The sequence below is a fragment of the Salvelinus alpinus genome, chromosome 7, assembly GCF_045679555.1.
Source record: "Salvelinus alpinus chromosome 7, SLU_Salpinus.1, whole genome shotgun sequence".
In the NCBI taxonomy this organism is placed as follows: Eukaryota; Metazoa; Chordata; class Actinopteri; order Salmoniformes; family Salmonidae; genus Salvelinus; species Salvelinus alpinus.
In genome coordinates this window covers 41,987,413-42,009,149 of record NC_092092.1, presented here as the reverse complement: position 1 = coordinate 42,009,149, position 21,737 = coordinate 41,987,413, and the positions used below count along the sequence as shown (strand labels likewise).

Sequence of the window (21,737 nt, the reverse complement as noted above, 5' to 3'; positions counted from 1 at the left end):
GTGTGTGTGTGTGTGTGTGTGTGTGTGTGTGTGTGTGTGTGTGTGTGTGTGTGTGTGTGTGTGTGTGAAAGAGAGAGAGAGGTGAGACAGGCAGTACCACAATCAGTGCATATTGACAAACATTCTCTTGTCAGAGGAGGCTGGTTTGATATTGATGAGGACTTTTTTTCTTGAATACCAAATATGCCATTTATTGTTGTTGTGGGGGGAAAGCTGAAGGGAGGTGTTCATTTTGGAAGTATGTTGCTCTTTTGACTCCGACATGGACCAGAACCTCCTATATAAGAGCCCCCTGTGTCACGCCTAAACAGGCTTAGTTATCAGTGCAAACTTCTGGTGCTGAATTTTGGGAATCTCGGCCGTCATGTACATGTACATGTACGTACAGATTGCAGGCCTGCATAGGACAAAGGCAAACCAGTTCGTAAGGTACTGCTCCGTGTCAGCGGTCATGGGCAGAATAGCTGTATGGAGAAGAATGTGCTTTCTATGTCCATAAGTTTCCAGATATCCATATCCTTCTCGACTGTAATGTAATTTGTGGGTTCAAATAAAGTATTTAAAATGTGTGTTTGTGTTTGTGTCAGGAGCCTGGGAATTAATACAGTATCTTACCTTTCTGTTGAGTTTTCCAATGAAACCCCTTATGTATACTGCACCTCACATAAATCATAGCCTGCTCTTCCCTGTACTGCTACATCTATGAGGGGGTTCCACTCGAACCAGGAACTTTCCATAATGTGTTCATTATCAACTCCTGACTTTTTCTAAGCACGAAATCCATAGATATACTGTATTTTGCTTATCTCAGATTTTCATCCAGGTGTAGGTTATGCTGTGTAAATGTATAGAAATTATGAGTAACACCTATAAGCAAAATCATGTCATACATCTATCTGTGCTCCCCTTATCAGTGGTCTGGACAACACCTGTGACTCCCAGAATATCCTCAGAATATCCCCAGTCTCTCAGTGCCAGACAAGTCTTTGCTAACAGCATTGCCATCCAATGACATCATACTGTAGTCTATCTAGCCGTGCTCACGTATCCCTCCCCACAACAACTGAATAACTTGTCATACCTGCATGCAAACTAATGAGTCTGGGCTGCAGTAACTGAGCATGCTCGAACCGACGGGGAGGGTGTGAGATGGTGTGAGCATGCTCTAGTATGTTGTGATGTCTGGAAAGATAGAATATCCTACTGTTATGTTGCAGTAGACGCTCCACCGGCATATTTCGTTCCCATAAAAAAAAACATAGGAAACAACGTAAGGAGCTGTCCATTTCAGCACTACATAGGCTACCGTCGCCTTTGTGTATCTACATCACGTAATGTCTATTTCAACTTGACGACCTCCATACTTGATGGAACTCGAAGCTGCGGACTGCAGTGCCAATAACAGCGTGTTGCCTGCAGTACGCCGGTGTAATAGACAACGCATCTCTTATTCCGTGGGCTATGCTATATAGTAACATACGGTCAGACCAACTCGAAACCGAAACCTTGCTGTCCTTCTGCAACGTTTAGCCTACCTAATGTCCCGGTAAGTGACACGTTTTACACATTCGCATGTGATTAATCAACAGGATGTCACGTTCCTCTGCAGGTCGTTTGTTATAGGTTCAATTATATCAAATGGCAAAAGTAGCCTTCTTCTCCGACATATCAATGACTAATATCAGGACATTGTACCATGTTTTCGTGGTGTACCTTTAGGATGTGCAACCTCTAAAAGTGTCGTCGATGTTGCTGTAATGTATCTATTATTTTGTACCGCATTGCATATTTTGGTCGTACACATTGGCAAATTAGGTTTTGCTCGTAAGTGGAAAAGTTGTGTGTGATCGAATACTGGGTCATATGGATCGTGAGCTACGTGAGGAGATTGTAAATTAAGATTTTTATCAGGATGTGGGCAATTCCATGGTAACGGAATAGCACTGAGACTCAGATTTGTCACTTTAAAATGTATGCCAAACAAAAACCATTGATTTCAAAGTTTAACAAACCATACAGTGCATTCAGAAAGCATTCAGGCCCCTTGAAAGTCTTCACATTTTGTTACTTTGCAGCCTTATTATAAAATGTATTTTTTTAAATGCGAATTAATTTACACACAATACCCTATAATGACAAAGCAAAAACAGGTTTTTAGAACATTTTGAAAATGTATTAAAAATAAAAACCGGAATATAACATTTACATAAGTATTCAGACCCTTTATTCAGTACTTTGTTGAAGCACCTTTGGCAGCGATTACAGCCTTGAGTCTTCTTGGTATGACACTACAAGCTTGGCACACCTGCATTTGGGGAGTTTCTCCCATTCTTATCTACTCAAAATTCTATTCTATGTTAGAGCATAATATATTTACTGAAAGTGTTTTCTATTCAATCTGTGTAAAAACACTTCATTGTTTAATTTAGTGAGGAATACCTCTGTAACATTTAACAACTGCATTTTCAGCAATTGCCACAGTGAGTGGAAGTGAGTTTATGAGATTGTCATGTTGCTGTTGTCAACATACATACCATTACTAATAGCCTACATTGAATATTGAATTAGTTCTACATCAGATGAGGTCTTGGTATAACTAAGCATTTTGAGACCCTTACAATAAAACAACATCGACAACTCACGTGAAAAATGTAAAGTGAGAAAAAACAATTGTTGAACGTGGTTTTCAGACACGTGTGACGTTTCACATGTTCAGTTCTTTTGTTCCCCACACATACATTTTTACCACTTCCTGCTACATATGGTCTCCAATTCAGGGACCGACCCTCCTTAGCTTCAGAGGGAAACTAGCAGTGGGATGCCGGGTTGCTATGTTGTTGGAATGAATGTGACAAAACTTTAAACTGGAAAAAAGGCAGTTAAAGCAAAGGCCTGGGTAACAACCAAAATTGGGGATAATTGCAGGAAAGAGGGAGGTATTTTACTTAATTGTGTCACCTGGAAAACAATTTCTTTGCATTAATTTACAATTCATTTGCTCTCACATTTAAAAATTGTTTTCTTGCAATATTTTGTTTTGCTTTCAATATCATTATTTTTGTTTGCAATACTAAGAGTGTTGTTCTCGACTTCAGAAGTTCTGCTTGATATTAATGGCACAAAAGTAACTTACTCACTAGAGGATTGCACTATACAATAACACTGTTACTCAGTTGTTTAAAGCGTGAATTCTTAATTGAAACTTTAACAAAGTGTTTTCCCATAGTTTCGGTAAAACGCTAAGAGATGACGCTAGAGAAATGCAACCACTCTCAAATCCATAGACTATGCTATGGATCAAGGACTGACCATCCATGATATCACAATTTTTTGTTTTCTTGCATGTGAAACTGCAAATTAGATTTTCACTTTCACATGTGGAAAAATAATCACATATGAAACTGCAAATGAGATTTTTACATGTTATTGTTTTTCACATGTGAACTTGCAACTTTACATGTGAAATTGAAATTGTAATGTGTGAAGTTTTCTTACATGTAAAACTGCAAAAACATTTTTTTCACGGGATTGATTTTCACATCTGAACTTGCAGTTCCACATGTGAAATGTAGATTTTTGCATGAGTTTTTCACATGTGAAACTGCATATCCAATTCTCACGTGAATGTTTTTAACATGTAAAACTGCAACTTTCACATGTGAAACTGCAATCACGTGTGAGGTGAAAACATGTTATTCTCCTCACATGTGAAAAGGTGGTGTTAACATGTGAACTCAAAATGTAATAATTGTGAAAATATGCTTTCACATGAAATTTAAGCTCAAATTTAACATATGTTTTTTTTCTTGTAAGGGGAGGCCTAGTACAGATACAACATTTCCCATAATGTATGATGATATATATGCTAATGATGATGAATTATACTCCAGAGACTGCTCGCTTTTACAGCTGCCTTAGGGGAGAAGGATACATAACCATTCCAGGCACCCTGTCAAATGCCTCCTTGGAAAATAGTAACCCTCTCACCTATTACTAAGGCCAGCCGAAAGTGTCTGTCTTCATTTGTTGCACTTTATGAAGTGCTTGCTTTTCCCAGAGTCTTCAACCAGGCTCCTCTCTCTCTGGCTATTAGCTCTGTGATGGGATGACAAAGGTAGCGATATTGTATCACTGTATTTCCAGTGCTACTGTCCTCCCCACCCCATACATTCTTAGAAAATGATTTGCTATCTAGAACCTAAAAGGGTTCTTCGGCTGTCCTCATAGTAGGACCCTTTACACAGAGGGTCTAACATGGAACCCAAAATAGTTCTACCTGCAACCAAAAATAGTTCTACCTGGAGCCAAAAAGGGTTCTCCTATGTGGACAGCTGAAGAACCCTTTTGGAATCCTTTTTTCTAAGATTGTACACACAGACATATCTTCAGATACAGAACTGACAGAGCACGCACACACACACACACCCACACAAAGATACCTCCTTCATCACCTTTGCAGTTCTGCTTGCCATTGCATTTCCATAGAAACACCACAGCAGTTAAGTATTCATAGATTTCAGACGCACAATAATTTTCTCATGTTATCACTGAAAACTAGCTGCAAAAACTTAAGTTGGATGGTTGCACCTCATTATGAATGCCTTAAAAACATTTTGTAGACAATCTGGTGTCTGATAGGATAAAATCCATTTCAATCTGTTGGTTAATTGATCACAAATTGATCATGAATTGGAAAAGATCTCTAGTGTAAGGCCCAGGTTAACGACTAAATTGTGCGGTAGCACTGTATATCTTAGAATGATTTGTCTATTGTGTATTGGGGCTTTGATTTGCAAGCAATGCAGGAACATAATAGCTGTGAAATAAGATCCACCACAGATTGCATCTAACATAATGCCCTGATAACATGTTATGTTTCAGAGACAGGATAATGTGGTATTTCGGCACTAACCATGTCCGGAGGAACCCAATTGATTCTTGGTGTAACAGTGTTTGTGATTGCCTGCTGACCTCTTTATCTCGCATTGTTAGCCAGGCTAAGAAAACGGCACACTATTGGTGACTGATCAAGCTTGAGAGATTATTTTGTCTTCCTCCCACGTTTTTGTTTTGTTTCCTTCCATACACACACACACACACACACACACACACACACACACACACACACACACACACACACACACACACACACACACACACACACACACACACACACACACACACACACACACACACACACACACACACACACTGTTTCTCACTCCTTCTCACTAACCCCTATGCTTTTGTCTTTTTCATCATTTTGTGTTATTGTGTTTTCCCATTTGAAATCATTGGATGGCTAAGGAGCTCGTAGATTGTACAGTCATATTCATCCCATAAAGAGGTTCCCGACTGTGCTGCTAATTTTGAACAAGAGATACTGAGCAGGTCAATATTGTTGTTGTTGTTGTTGATTTGGATCGTTGTAGCCTATCATTAGGCTAATCTTCAGGCAGTCCTTCAATTTACAGCTACATACAAAATGCATACAAATACAATCAAAGCCATGGACAATAAGGTTAAACCAAACAAGCAATATCACATTGTAGGATTTGGGGTGGTGCTGCTGGCACTAAAGAGGGCAGTTTACATTTGGAATCTGTGATGATGTCAAGCATTTCATGTTCCTGCTGCTATAATTAGGGGCTGCTACAGAACTAGCACAATCTGTGGAGCTGTCTTGGCTTTGCTGCAGATGGAGGGCTTTGCAGTATCCTGGATTCCTTGTGTGATTAATGAAAATTAAACCTGTTAAAGAAGCACTCTGTTATTGTTAGAGCTGAAATGCCTCCTCTGCTACTTTGTTTAGAGCTGTGTTTTGGCCTGAGAGAGTCAGATAGAGAGTCAAAGTGTTTTAGCTTGCATTCTTGGCATGTGTGAGATGTTTGTTAAGTGCTATTTCATTGCCAGTAATATATTTCGTAGTCTGTTCCTTGATAGTCAAAATGTCCTTTGGAGAGTCGTACTTAATAAATGTATGTCACCCTACATGTCTGCTTCCAATGCCAATTAAGGCATTGATGTCCAAAAGTATATTACCTCGAGAGAACTTCCTTTTTAGCTACAGTCTGTCCAGCTTTGATGGTTTATAACAAATATTGTTTTTTATTAATTCAAAAAAAAATTGATCTTACAAGGTTATTTTTTGAATATTTTTTTTATTTAACCTTTATTTAACTAGGCAAGTCAGTTAAGAACAAATTCTTATTTACAATGACGGCCTACCAAAAGGCAAAAGGCCTCCTGCGGGGACGGGGGCTGGGATTTAAAAAAAAATACAATATAAATATAGGACAAAACACACATCACAACAAGAGAGACAACACAACACTACATAAAGAGAGACCTAAGACAACAACATAGCAAGGCAGCAATACATGACAACACAGCATGGTAGTACACAACATCACAACAACATGGTAACAACACAACATGATAGCAGCACAAACATTATTGGGCACAGCCAACAGCACAAAGGCCAAGACGGTAGAGACAACAATACATCACACAAAGCAGCCACAACTGTCAGTAAGTGTCCATGATTGAGTCTTTGAATGAGGAGATTGAGATCAAATAAAAAGGTTAGGCAAATAGTACTTCTCTAGAACATTTTAGATAGAACGTAAGAGAGAAGAACTAGCCCCATTCACATTAAAGTGTTTGGGCACTACTAACTTGTCACATGTCTTATTATGACATTATTTTAGTACCCCCAAAACAACAGTGACATTGTTTGTCTTTGTAAAGGGGACTGTGGACATCGAGCCAAATTGCCGCAACGGTGGAAGCAATCAAGATAATCCTATAATTTGATTGGCCTTAACGCTATTTGTTTGAAATGGAACACTGTACATGATTGGTAGTGACTATGGTTTGCTTTTACGGTGGGCTATCGCGAGGCTGCTTAAGCTTCAATGCTTTTAAACCCCTCCGCATGCATCTGCCTTCAGGAGTGCTGACACTGCTCAAAGGTAAAAGCTGGCTTCAGTGGTGCATTCTGCAGAGATAGCTTGTTGTGATAGTCGATAGGTCGCTCTGAAATTCTGATGTCTGTTATGCGGATGCCCTGCTATGAGTGAAGCCGTGTGATTGTGCATGTTTATCCATATGCGGTTGTCTGTTGCGAAGACAGGCGACACTAATCTGTTGCGCAAGATGAGAATCTTGGAAGCAAAACCAGCAGAGGTAAATGTCTTCAAATCCTGCAAGCTACTTATTCATAAATAGTAAGCTTATGCATACGTTTTCAAATTCCATTTCCTGTCTTCTGAGAGGACACAATTAGTTGATTATTTTTGCCACCAAATATACCCCATTTTCAACCGTGTGCAGGGGAACGCATGGCTGCAGACAGTGACACAGAAGTAGGGCTACAGATGAGGCGACAGGCCAGGGTACATTTGGATAAATGACCTGTCAGTTCCACAGGTTCCGTTGGAGGTCATGGGTAGAGAGGTGGCCAGCTGCCCTGCAGCACTCCCCTATTGTGACTGGTAATAGGTTTCAATTGACTGCGGGCAAAGGTTTTCACTGGCAGTCCCGGTGTCATCACACTAAAGGTTTGAGGAAAGTTACGGCTTCTTCTCTTCACCCGTCTATTGTTTATCAGGGCTCGTAAATCCTCTGTGCTCTCGAGTTATCAGTGTCTGCTGCTGGTGGCTCGTCCTGTCAGAAAGACAGTTCTGCCTGCCTGCCTGCCTCCTGCCTGTCTACTTGCCCGTCCGTCCGTCCATCTGTCTATATCTAACCAGACAGTTAATTTGTCTGTCTTTGTCTGCTGAGCCTTTAGTCCAGACTGTGAACCCCAGCATACAAGCAGACAGGAGGATCAGTCTTTTATAGAAGAAGAGCAATAAGTTGTTATTTTTATTGATCGTCACTGTTCTGTTGAGTCATTTGGTACACATTAGAGATTGTCACACCTGAGAGAAGTGTATATGCGTTTTCACACAGGATGGAAATGCACAGAAAAAGATAGGTTCGCTCTTTTATTTAAAGCTACCAGCGATGCTCTTTAATATTTCAAAAGACTGAAAGTGTACTATACTTTCTTCCTGTGCTGATCTGAGCATCTGAGAATGCTTTTAGACTTCACAGCTAGATCTCGCAACTGTGACTCCTGATGCAACACGATATGACTGCATAGTTCTGTATCTCAAACCCTTTGAGATACACTACATGACCAAAAGTATGTGGAAACCCCTTCAAATGAGTGGATTTGGCTATTTCAGCACAACCGTTTGCTGACAGGTGTATAACATCGAGCACACGGAAAACTGTCAAGTTTGGTGGAGGAGGAATAAAGGTCTGGGGCTGTTTTTCATGGTTCGGGCTAGAACCCTTACTTCCAGTGAATGGAACTCTTCACACTACATCATAAAATTACATTTTAGATGATTCTGTGCTTCCAACTTTGTGGCATCAGTTTGGGGAAGGCCCTTTCCTGTTTCAGCATGACAATGCCCCCGTGCACAAAGCAAGGTCCATACGGAAATTTGTCCAGATTGGTGTGAAAGAACATGACTGGCCTGCACAGAGCCCTGACCTCAATCCCATCGAACACCTTTGGGATGAATTGGAATGCCGAATGTGAGCCAGGCCTAACCGCTCAACATCAGTGCCCGACTTCACTAATGCTCTTGTGGCTGAATGGATGCAAGTCCCCGCAGCAATGTTCCAACATCTAGTAGAAAGCCTTCCCAGAAGAGTGCTGTTACAGCAGCAAAGGGGGAACCAACTCCATATTAATGCCCATGATTTTGGAATGAGATATTCAACAAGCAGGTGTCTACATACTTTTGGTCATGTAGTGTATCTCGCTCAATAATACCATTATAGGGATTATATCAGTTTCGATGGAACTGATAGGCGCTTGGGGCAAGGATTAAAGTGGCTGAACGACGATACGGACAATATAGAGCTAGCGGGATTTTCCATGCACCAGCAGAACAGAGACGCTACCTCTGGTAAGACGAGGGGTGGGGGTGTGTGTCTATTTGTCAATAATAGCTGGTGCGCGATGTCTAATATTAAAGAAGTCTCGAGGTATTGCTCGCCTAAGGTAGAGTACCTTATGATAAGCTGTAGACTACACTATGTACCAAGAGAGTTCTCATCTATATTATTCGTAGCCATCTATTTACCACCACATAATGAAGCTGGCACCAAGACCGCTCTCAACCAACTCTATAAGGCCATAAGCAAAGAAGAAAATGCTCACCCAGAAGCGGCACTCCTAGTGGCCGGGGACTTTGATGCAGGCAAACTTAAATCAGTTTTACCAAATGTTTACCAGCATGTCACATGTGCAAACAGAGAAAGAAAATCCTAGACCACCTTTACTCCACACACAGAGATGCATACAAAGCTCTCCCCTGCCCTCCATTTGGCAAATCTGACCATAATTCTATCTTCCTGATTCCTGCTTACAAGCAAAAACTAAAGTACCAGTGACTCGCTCAATACGTAAGTGGTCAGATGACGCGAATGCTACACTACAGGACTGTTTTGCTAGCACACACGGTAATATGTTCCGGGATTCATCTAATGGCATTGAGGAGTACACCACCTCAGTCATCGGCTTCATCAATAAGTGCATCGACGACGTCGTCCCCACAGTGACTGTACGTACATATCCCAACACGAAGCCATGGATTACAGGCAACAGCCGCATCGAGCTAAAGGCTAGAGCTGCCGCTTTCAAGGAGCGGGAGACTAATCTGGACGCTTATAAGAAATCCCACTAAGCCCTCAGACGAACCATCAAACAAGCAAAGCGTCAATACAGTATTATGATTGAATCGTGCTATAATGGCTCTGATGCTCGTCGGATGTGGCAGGGCTTGAAAACTATTACGGACTACAAAGGGAACCCAGACACGAGCTGCCCAGTGACGTGAGTTAAATGCCTTTTATGCTCGCTTCGAGGCAAGCAATACGGAAACATGCACAAGAGCACCAGCTGTTCTGGATGACTGTGTGATAACGCTCTCGGTAGCCGATGTGAACAAAACCTTTAAACAGGTCAAGATTCACAAAGCCGCTGGCCCAGACGGATTACCTGGACGTGTACTCAAAGCATATTCGGACCAACTGTCAATTGTCTTCACTGACATTTTCATCCTCTCCCTGACCCGAGTCTGTAAAACATACATGTTTCAAGCAGACCACCATTGTCCCTGTGCCCAAGGAAGCAAAGGTAACCTGCCTAAATGATTACCGCTCCGTGTCTCTCATGTCGGTAGCCATGAAGTGCTTTGAAAGGCTGGTCATGGCTCACATCAACAGCATCCTCCTGGACACCCTAGACCCACTGCAATTTGCACACCACCCCAACAGATCCACAGATGATGCAATCTCAATCGCACTCCACACTGCCCGTTCAACACCATAGTGCCCACGAAGCTCATCACTAAGCTAAGGACTCTGGGACTAGACACCTCCCTCTGCAACTGGATCCTGGACTTCCTGACGGGCCACCCCAAGGTGGTAAGAGTAGTCAACAACACGTCTGCCACGCTGATCCTTAACACTGGGGCCCCTCAGGGGTGTGTACTTAGCCCCCTCCTGTATTCCCCGTTCACCCACGACTGCGTGGCCAAAGACGACTCCAACACCATCATTAAGTTTGCTGATGACACAACAGTGGTAGGCCTGATCACCGACAATGATGAGACTGCCTATAGGGAACTGGCAAAAGGTTCTACAGCTGCACCATCGAGAGCATCCTGACCGGTTACATCATCATAAGACGCTACAGAGGGTAGTGCAAACGGCCCAGTACTGCCAAGCTTCCTGCCATCCAGGACCTATATAATAGGCGGTGTCAAAGGAAAGCCCATAAAATTTCATAACACATTTTACTTCTGGTTAGAGGAACAAGTTTTTATATTTTCTTGAATTATTAAAGCCACCCATGTTCATTGCACAATATGTTTACATTATTTATGGTGCCTATGAATTGTAAATATGGCTATATTAACCCTAAACATACAGCTCATGCTGAAGGTTTGTTATCATTTGTTTATTCAGGTATATTAGGTACATGTTTGGACATGTGTGTGTTGAAAACTATCACTTTCCCGTAGTGAGTACCCTATACTACAGAAGCAGCATTGGTCAGGGTCTATCTGGCTATTGTTGTTCAAACCAAGTCACATTTTATTTGTCACATGCTTCATAAACAACAGGTGTAGACTTACAGTGTAACGCTTACTTACGGGTCATTTTCCACCAATGCAGATTTAAACATAAAGATTTAAATAATAATAATAATAATGACACGAGGAATAAATACACAGTGAATAACGAATAACAATAGCGTGTAAAAAATAACATGGCTATATTCAGGGAGTACCAGTACCGAGTCGATGTCCAGGGGTACGAGGTAATTGAAGTAGCTATTTACAGTAAATATAGTTAGGGGTGAAGTGACTAGGCAACAGGATAGATAATAGACAGCAGCATTAGCGTATGTGGTGAGTGTGTGTGTGGTGTCAGTATGCATGTGTGCGCGTGTTATGTGTGTGTGGGTGTGTGTATGTGTGTGTTGGGGTGTCAGTGTAAGTACAGTATGTATGAGTGTGTGGGTAGAATCCAGTGTGTGTGCATAGAGTCAGTGCAAGAGAGGAAGTGCAAAAAAGGTAAATGCAGGTAGTCTGGGTAGCCATTTAGCAGTCTTGTTTAGCCGTCTTATGGCTTGGAGGTAGAAGCTGTTCCGGGTCCTGTTGGTTCCAGACTTGGTCCACTGGTATCACTTGCCATGCGGTAGCAGAGAGATCAGTCTATGGCTTGGGTGGCTGGAGTCTTTGAGAAATGTTTTGACCTTCCTCTGACACCGCCAGTATAGAGGTCCTGGATGGCAGGGAGCTCGGCCCCAGCAATATACTGGGCTGTACTCACCACCCTCTGTAGCGCCTTGCGGTTGGGTGCCTTGTAGTTGTCTTACCAAGCAGTGATGCATCCAGTCAAGATGCTCTCAATGGTATAGCTGTGGAACTTTTTGAGGATCTGAGGGCCCAAGCCAAATCTTTTTAGCCTCCTGAGGGGGAAGAGGGCACGACAGTGTGGGTGTGTGTGGACTAGGGTTGCGAAATAAATTATCTGGTATTCCAAAAATCCTGGTTGTAGGAATCTGGATTGCCTGCTTTTTAAAATCTTTTTTTTAACCTATATTTAACTAGGCAAGTCAGTTAACCTTGTCAGCTCAGGGATTCGATCTAGCAACCTTTCGGTTACTAGCCCAACGCTCTAACCACTAGGCTACCTGCCACCCCACTTATTTCTTCCTGATTCTGGGAACCTCCAACTGGGATTTCAGGAAAACCAGAGAATTTATTGAAAGTTCCAGGAATTGTACAACCCTAGTGTGGAACATGTTAATTTCTTAGTGATGTGGACACCAAGGATCTTGAAGCTCTCAACCCGCGCCACTACAGCGCCCTCGATGTGGATGGGGGCGTGCTCACCCCTCTGTTTCCGGTAGTCCACGATGGTGGTGTTGAGGGAAAGGTTGTTGTCCTGGCACCACACTCCTATCTGCCAACTCCCTCCTGAACTCTATTCCACATATCACTCTTCCCTTCTGCCCAGTGCCCTCTGTGCCTAGAAATCAACCCTCAAACTACTGTACCCACCACCACACTCACTCCTACCCTTTACACATTGTGTTTGGCAGAGTGAGAGAGAGGTCCAGCTGGTGTGCGTGTGCTGATTGGTTGGTGGTGCGTTCGGTGGGTGTGGTCTGAGGCAGAAAAGCTGGCCAGTGTAGCAGCAGCCTGTAGTAGTAGTAATAGGGCAGTTCCATGGATCTACTGCATACTGCAGCTGGGTAGGGAAGGAAGGAAGGAGAGCAGGAAGGAAGTCAAGAAGACGGGCTAAGAAGTCATGTGGGAGGTGTAAATCCACTGTGGATGAGCGCACTAAGAAGAGAAGAGGCGAGTATGTGATAGAGGAGAGACGAGAAGAGAGGCAGGGAGGAGTGGAGATTTGGCTCTGTGTGAGACTGCAGCTTCTGTCTCTGCCGCTGCTATTACTGTGCTGTGTGTGCGCCGTCGATGAAGATAAGGCTTTACTAGGAGAACAGAGAGCCCTGACAGAAGATGAAGTTGTATCTAATGTTTGGGTGTGATTATGATGACAAATGAAAGATATAATGAGATCCTATTAGTCAGAGCATGGTGAAGTAAGACTGCACGCTTCCATGGGTGTATACCTGAGGTGTGTATGTACATGTGCGTGTGTGCGTGCGTGCGTGCGTGAGCGATAGAATGTGTTAGTGAGTGTGTACATATTCATGGGGCTATGTTTGTGTATACTCAGAATATGAGGCCATGTTAATGCATGCACTTTCAAGTAGTTTTTCTGTCCCACAATTATAGCTTTTACAGATAAACTGGGCAGGTTGAATACAGGTGTGTGTGTGTGTGTGTGTGTGTGTGTGTGTGTGTGTGTGTGTGTGTGTGTGTGTGTGTGTGTGTGTGTGTGTGTGTGTGTGTGTGTGTGTGTGTGTGTGTGTGTGTGTGTGTGTGTGTGTGTGTGTGTGTGTGTGTGTGTGTGTGTGTGTGCGCGTGCGTGCGTGCATATGTGCATGTGTTATTGTCAATAGCATACAGGTCAGTGTAGGCATATACATGTATATAGGCATCTGAAATATTTTGCTTTGGCTCTCAGTAGGGAAATAGTGACTCACATTTTCCTTACCTTTATCATAGCCAGTAGCTTTAGTCCCGTCATCAATGTAGCGCATGTTCACTCTGTTCACCCAGATTAAGATCACTTTATTGGTGATCAATTACACACAAGGTCCAACAGATATTTGACCTCCGCTGTTAACCCAACCCATCCGAAAGACACACATACATATACAGGTAGTGGGGCCAACCAGATCCCTCGCTGGAAAACAGCGCTAATTGAAAGCAACATAAACTCGTATTAGTTCTTATCGAGTGTTAAAAAATGCTATTGTTTAGGACATATTCACTGAGAGGTTTTTTCTCCTGTGTTTGTCACATCTAAGAGAGTCTCCAAGGACTGAGTAGTTTTTCTCATGCATGAGATGTCTGTGGTACAAAGACAGGGAGAACAATTGAACACATTTAATCATGGTGATGTAGATTCAAATATGCGTTTTCACTCCTGCCTCCATATACAGCCACTAATCAAATTAATTTGACCCTCCTGGTAATAGCTCTGATGCTCCATGAATCAATAAATGCTGGCACAGAAAGAGCTTAAGTTAAAAGGGATGTTTCCTAGAAAGAAAATACATTTATTTGTGCTGTGGGTTGTCTTGGTCACGTTTTTACAAATATTTGTTTTTGTCATTCTTCATTATGTTTTTAAGAAGTCACTAAAGCAGGGAAGATGAGATCTTTAACTGCCACAAGGTCATGTACAACTTCATGACATTCCGCTAGTGAGTACTAATGGAAAACATGTATTTTCTCCATCTCTCTCTTTTCTTTCTCTCTCTCTCTCTGACATGTGTAACGGATGTGAAATGGCTAGCTAGTTAGCGGTGGTGCATGCTAATAGCGTTTCAATCGGTTACGTCACTCGCTTTGAGGCCTTGAAGTAGTGGTTTCCCTTGCTCTGCAAGGGCCGCGGCCTTTGTGGAGCGATGGGTAACGATGCTTCGTGGGTGACTGTTGTTGATGTGTGCAGAGGGTACCTGGTTCGCGCCCGGGGCGTGGGGACGCCATAAAGTTAAACTGTTACATTGATGCTGTTGACCCGGATCACTGGTTGCTGCGGAAAAGGAGGAGGTCGAAAGGGGGGTGAGTGTAACGGATGTGAAATGGCTAGCTAGTTAGCGGTGGTGCGCGCTAATAGTGTTTCAATCGGTTACGTCACTCGCTTTGAGGCTTTGAAGTAGTGGTTCCCCTTGCTCTGCAAGGGCCGCGGCTTTTGTGGAGCGATGGGTAACGACGCTTCGTGGGTAACGACGCTTCGTGGGTGACTGTTGTTGATGTGTGCAGAGGGTCCCTGGTTTGCGCCCGGGTATGGGCGAGGGGACGGACGTGAAGTTATACTGTTACACATGCACACACACACACACACACACACAGACAGACAGACAGACACACACAGACACACTCTCTCCCTGCAGGCATTACAGTTTTTGTAATGTTACCCGTAATGTTACCCTAATGTTTGAGGGTCCAGGTTTCGTTGGTTAGGGGAAGTCTGTGTTAGCAAAAAACCTTCTGAGAACCGTTTTCGCATGTTTTGGTGTAAAAGTTAGGAGAACATTCCCTTAATGTCAAGCAGAACTTATCTAGAAAGTGTTTACAATTTTCTCAGAATATTCAGCATTCATGTTCCAGATGCCTTTTATGGGACGTTGCAAGAACATTCATGTGTACAGTAACCTTCGCTGTTACCATGACAAAGACCAAAGCCGGCGGTAAGTACCGTTGAGGACGGTAGTGTCTCTGTACCACAGGTGAAGGATCTTTTAAACAAACAAAGAGAGTTCTACAAGAAGTTGTGAGAACAACAAGAAAATAGCTTCAAGTATTTTGTCCAAATACTGGTGGATTCAACTAATAAAAGATTGAGCGACCTGACCAGAGAGGTCGAGGACCAGAAGAACAGTTTACAGTTCTCCCAGGGTCAGCTCGATGAGTTGAAACAGGACAACGGCAAGATGACAGCAATCTGTAAGTCATTGAGAGAGGACATTCGTTATGTACGTGAATCCATGATAACAATAACAGAGAAATCAGATCATCTCCAGGGACAATTAACGTGATTGTGGACGGAATTGCAGGACCTCCACATGAGACCTGGACGGAGTCTGAGGACAAAGTGAAGGAAATGATCTTGGAGAAACTGAAGATGGACCACAGGAAGATTGAGGTGGAGTGCGCCCACAGGACTGGAAAACCCACCACCGGTGACAGCCCCAGGCCGATAGTGGTCAAGTTCCTGAGGTTCAAGGACAAGGTAGCTGTTCTGGAAAGAGCCAAGAACTTGAGAGGAATGTATATCTTCCTCAACAAGGATTATCCTGAAGCTGTACTCTAGACGAGGAAAGAACTTATCCCAGCCATGAAAGCTGCCAGAGCGCGTGGGGACATTGCTTACATCCGCTATGAGAGGCTCATTGTCCACCCTCCCTCCCAAAAGCCTGGAAGGGATGAGAGAGCCAAGCCTATGGGATCGTAGCTTCAACCCTACAGCACAAACACACACTTACACACACCAACTGATTAATGGACTGGTGAATGTATATATTTTTTTATCTTGCTTTGTTTGCTATTTTCCATATTATGTCTGTCTCTGATAGGCTAACCAGGAAAGGGAGGAAAATAGTCCATATGTAGCCTTAGAAATAAGGTTAATGAAATCAATAACTTGCTAACAACAGATAACATTCCTATATTTCTAACTCACTTAGATAATTCATTTGATGACACAGCAGTAGCAATACAAGGATATAACATACAGTACCAGACAAAAGTTTGGACACACCTACTCATTCCAGGGTTTTCTTTATTTTTTACTATTTTCTACATTGTAGAATAATAATGAAGACATCAAAACTACGAAATAACACATATGGAATCATGTAGTAACCAAAAAAGTGTTAAACAAATCAAAATATATTTTACATTTGAGATTTTTCAAAGTAGCCACAGCTTTGCACACTCTTGGCATTCTCTCAACCAACTTCATGAGGTAGTCACCTGGAATGCATTTCAATTAACAGGTGTGCCTTGTTAAGTTAATTTGTGGAATTTCAAGTTAAGTTTGAGCCAATCAATTGTGTTGTGACAAGGTAGGGGTGGTATACAGAAGATAGCCCTATTTGGTAAAATACAAAATCCATATTATGGCAAAAACAGCTCAAATAAACAAGGAGAAACGACAGTCCATCCAAGACATGAAGGTCAGTCAATTCGGAAAATTTCAAGAACTTTGAAAGTTTCTTCATGTGCAGTTGCAAAAACCATCAAGCGCTATGATGAAACTGGCTCTCATGAAGGCCGCCACAGGAAAGGAAGACCCAGAGTTACCTCTGCTGCAGAGGATAAGTTCATTAGAATGAACTGCACCTCAGATTGCAGCCCAAATAAATGCTTCACAGAGTTTTAGATTTTTGGTTCTAACCGCGTGTCTTTGTGAGACGCAGAGTAGGTCAACGGATGATCTCCGCATGTGTGGTTCCTACCATGAAGCATGTAGGAGGAGGTGTGATGGTGCTTTGCTGGTGACACTGTCAGTGATTTATTTAGAGTTCAAGGCACACTTAAACAGCATGGCTACCACAGCATTCTGCAGCGATATGCCATCCCATCTGGTTTGCGCTTAGTGGTAATATCATTTGTTTTTCAACAGCACAATGACCCAACACAACTCCAGGCTGTGTAAGGCTATTTGACCATGAAGGAGAGTGATGGAGTGCTGCATCAGATGACCTGGTCTCCACAATCACCCGACCTCAAGCCAATTGAGATGGTCTACTGTCCTGGGGACCTGCATATTGACTGATTTTCATCAAAATGTCTGCTCAGGAGGAAGCTTCTCACTGTAACCAGTGCCTGTAATCTGGTTCAGGTTATTAGTCAACCTACCAGGGTGTTTACAAACACTACAGGAACAAGATCCTCTACATGTATTGATCACATTTTTACTAATACTGTAGAACTTTGTTCTAAAGCTGTATCCTTACCCATTGGATGCAGTGATCATAATATTGTGAAAGCCAAAGTTCCAAAAGCTGGGCCTATAGTGTATAAGAGATCATACAATAGATTTAGCTGTGACTCTTATGTGGATGATGATATTTTGTTGGTCTGATGTGATTAATAAGTGGTATCCATACAATGCAATTGAGGAATTTATAAAATTGCTTCTTCCAATTATTGAAAAACATGCGCTTGAAAAAATCCTAGGGGTCGACCTAGAATTGGACCCAGTTTCTTTGCTGTTAGGTCTCCCTAGTAGGCATATTACTTATGTGGGTAAAAGTAGGCTTTAAAAACATCCTGACCTTCGCAGCGAGGAAAAACATCCTCTTACAGTGGATTAATGACAAGGTCCCTTCTGTTAAGGGTTGACATGAGATACTACTTGAATGGGTGCCATTCGAATATCTGACATGTACATTACATTCTAAAACAGATCAGTTCTACAAAATGTGGGAACCTTATTTAAATGACCTAGAACCTGATTTATCAGCTATTCTGCTGCAATGTATTACTTAGAATGGTGGTTGTTGACCTGTCTCAGGATTACACTGTAGGTTCCATGTGTTGGACCCAATTCCTTTTTTAAACTGAGCTTTTGTGTTTAATTTATGTATTTTTTGTTGTTGTTTTTTGTTTCTTTGTTATTCTTATTTTATCTTTGTTACTGTATCTCTTAATATGGGAGAAAATTGTGAAATTTCAATAAAAATACTACTACAACAAAAGAAAAACATGCACTTGTTAAGAAACTGACAGTTAGAGCTGTTAAGGTTCCATGAATTGAGGAGGAATCGAAACTGTATGGTTGAAAGAGATGGGGAAAAAGGAGTGGCTAGCTAATAAAGTTACTGCAAATGGAGAAATTATGTGACTAAACTCAATAAAAAGAAGAAAAACTTGAGTACTTTCAATTAAATTATTGGCAGAAAGACAAATTCAACTCCATCTTTCATTGAATCAGATGGCTTATTCATCACGAAACCATTTGATGGTCAAATCAAATCAAATTGTATTTGTCAGATGCGCCGAATACAACAACTTACAGTGAAATGCTTACTTACAAGCCCTTAACCAACAATGCAGTTTTAAGAAGAAAAGATAAGAAATAAAAGTAACAATAGTAGCAGTAAGTAAAATAACAATAGTGAGGCTATTTACAGGGGGTATCGGTACAGAGTCAATATGTACATGTAGTTATTAAAGTGGCTATGCATAAATAATAAGCAGAGAGTAGCAGCAGCGTAAAGGGGGGGGGGGGGGCAATGCAAATTGTCTGGGTAGACATTTGATTAGATGTTCAGGAGTCTTATGGCTTGAGTGTAGAAGCTGTTTAGAAGCCTTTTGGGCCTAGACTTGACGCTCCGGTACCGCTTGCCATGTGGTAGCAGAGAGAACAGTCTATGACTAGGATGACTGGAGTCTTTGACCATTTTTAGGGCCTTCCTCTGACACCAGCTGGTATAGCGGTCCAGGATGGCAGAAAGCTTGGCCCCAGTGATGTACTGGGCCGTACGCACTACCCTCTGTAGTGACTTGCAGTCGGAGGCCGAGCAGTTGCCATACCAGGCAGTGATCAAACCAGTCAGGATGCTCTCGATGGTGTAGCTGTCGAACCTTTTGAGGATTTGGGGATCCATGCCAAATTTTTTCAGTCTCCTGAGGGGGAATAGGTTTTGTCGTGCCCTCTTCACGACTGTCTTGGTGTGCTTGGACCATGTTAGTTTGTTGGTGATGTGAACGCCAAGGAACTTGAAACTCAACCTGCTCCACTACAGCCCTACTAATGAGAATGAGGGTGTGCTCGGTCCTCGTTTTCCTGTAGTCCACAATCATCTCCTTTGTCTTCATCACGTTGAGGGAGAGGCTGTTGTCCTGGCACCGCACAGTGCCTGGCCATGCAGTCATGAGTGAACAGGGAGTACAGGAGGGGACTGATCACGCACCCCTGAGGGGCCTCAGTGTTGAGGATCAGCATGGCGAATGTGTTGTTATCTACCCTTACCACCTGGGGGAGGGTCCGTCAGGAAGTCCAGTATTGAGTTGCAGAGGGAGGTATTTAGTCCCAGTGTCCTTAGCTTAGTGAATAGCTTTGAGGGCACTATGGTGTTGAACACTGAGCTGTAGTCAATGAATAACGTTCTCACATAGGTGTTCCTTTTGCAATAGAGATTGCATCATCTGTGGATCTGTTGGGGAGGTATGCAAATTTGAGTGAGTGTACGGTTTCTGGGATAATGGTGTTGATTTGAGCCATGACCAGCCTACTCTCTCAAGTCCTAACTTCAATCTGTGACTCCTAACTTCAATCTGTCACTCTTAGCTACCCTCTTCCTCTTGAGTTCATTGTCCTCCTTCTTTCTTTTTTTACTTAGCTTCTCAGAGTAACATGTGAAACAAAACTTCAGATAGTTTGACAGCAGGTATTGCTTTACTGAAAGCATTTTGTTCAGCAAATAGTTAGACTTGCTTTAAAACCTCTTAACGATCAGACCCTTTTTTTCTATTTCCGCCTAAAATAACATACCCAAATCTAATTGCCTGTAGCTCAGGACCTGAAGCAAAGATACGCATATTCTTGATACCATTTGAAAGGAAACACTTTGAAGTTTGTGGAAATGTGAAATTAATGTCGGAGAATATAACACCTTAGATCTGGTAAAATATCTAATGTGTTTGAAATGAAAGAGAAAGGCCAGACACTGATGTAGGATTATATGTGTAATCCAGATATTGTCCACAAGATGGCAGTAGTGTGTGTGCAAAGTTTCAGACTGATCCAGTGAAGAATTACATCACTACAGAATATTTTGTAACAAGTCTGCTAGGAGTTTGCCCAAATATGCCGAATTGGTCAATTTATACATTTTCAAGTACATAACTATAGAGAACATGCAAAAAAAATTAAGTTTACACACTCCCAGGAATGTCATACATGATGGATCATTAGCTTCCCTACAGAAAAGGCACTAACCTTCACACATCTGGATGGCCGCGCAGGGTGGGTGTGGAGCCAGAGACAGCAGTGGGGTCAAATTGTACAACCCAGTTCCTACATTTGAATATAAAAATGTATTTTATCAAACAAAACTACACTACATTTTATCCCTCAGGATGATAAATCAGAGCAAGATTACTGAATGTAAGTACATTATTTACCTTCAGAGGTGAATGTATCATAACAATTGCCATGATACATGTGTTTTGTTGACGTGCACTATCCTCAAACAATAGCATGGTATTTTTTCACTGTAATAGCTACTGTAAATTGGACACTGCAGTTAGAGTAACAATAATTTAAGCTTTCTGCCCATATAAGACATGTCCATGTCCCGTAAAGTTGTCTGTTGTTTACAACGTTATTCTAGTCACATTATCGCATATTGAGCAACAACTGTCCCGGTTTTAGGGACACCGATCTGATAGAGGTTTTGTGTGTTGAAACTTTTTAATGACAGAGGGACAGCATGGTGTATGGCATGCTGACATACATAGCCAGTTCTACGTTATGACATGTTTTGAAGAAGAAGAATATCGGGAAGCAATGACAAAAGTTATAGAGTCCTTAGTCTCCTTCCCACTGCATCAATGTCAAATTGATTCCTCTGAAGAAAACCAAGCCTTAATTTCCTACAGTTTAACGCTTCCTAAACGGAATCCCCTTGAAGTGTCTTGTCAGAATATATACTGTGCTTTGCTCTGATCTGTTTCATTCAGTGTTCTGACTGCAAGTGTTTCAGCTCCTGTGTTATTATGTATGAGTCAGCGTTCAGGAGAGGAAGTGAGGTGGATGATCCACCTGGCTGATCTTCAATATCCTCAATGAAAACCACAGAAATATATCAGCCTATAATATTTAAGGCATCATCCTATATTTACAGTATATTTCTACAGATGTAACATTATTACTAAAGAGATTTTGTATTCGTTACAGTAGGTCCACCCCCCTCAGTATTTGTCATTTGGTGTGAAAAAAGGCATTGAACATGGGTGAGATAAGGACGAAAGGCAGGAGATGATGGATCTAGAGTGGTCATTCAA

At 42.1% G+C, this 21,737-nt stretch overlaps 1 protein-coding gene across 2 annotated transcripts in view; it reads left to right on the top strand.

The window, feature by feature from the left end:
* The first annotated feature begins 1,128 nt into the window (after positions 1 to 1,128).
* The window catches only part of LOC139581058 (uncharacterized), a 107,666-nt gene continuing 87,057 nt past the window's right edge, over positions 1,129 to 21,737 (top strand). For both annotated transcript variants that reach the window (XM_071410409.1, XM_071410408.1), the window contains exon 1: positions 1,129 to 1,546. The gene's annotated coding sequence lies outside the window, so the exon portion shown is untranslated. The remainder of the gene's footprint in view (positions 1,547 to 21,737) is intronic.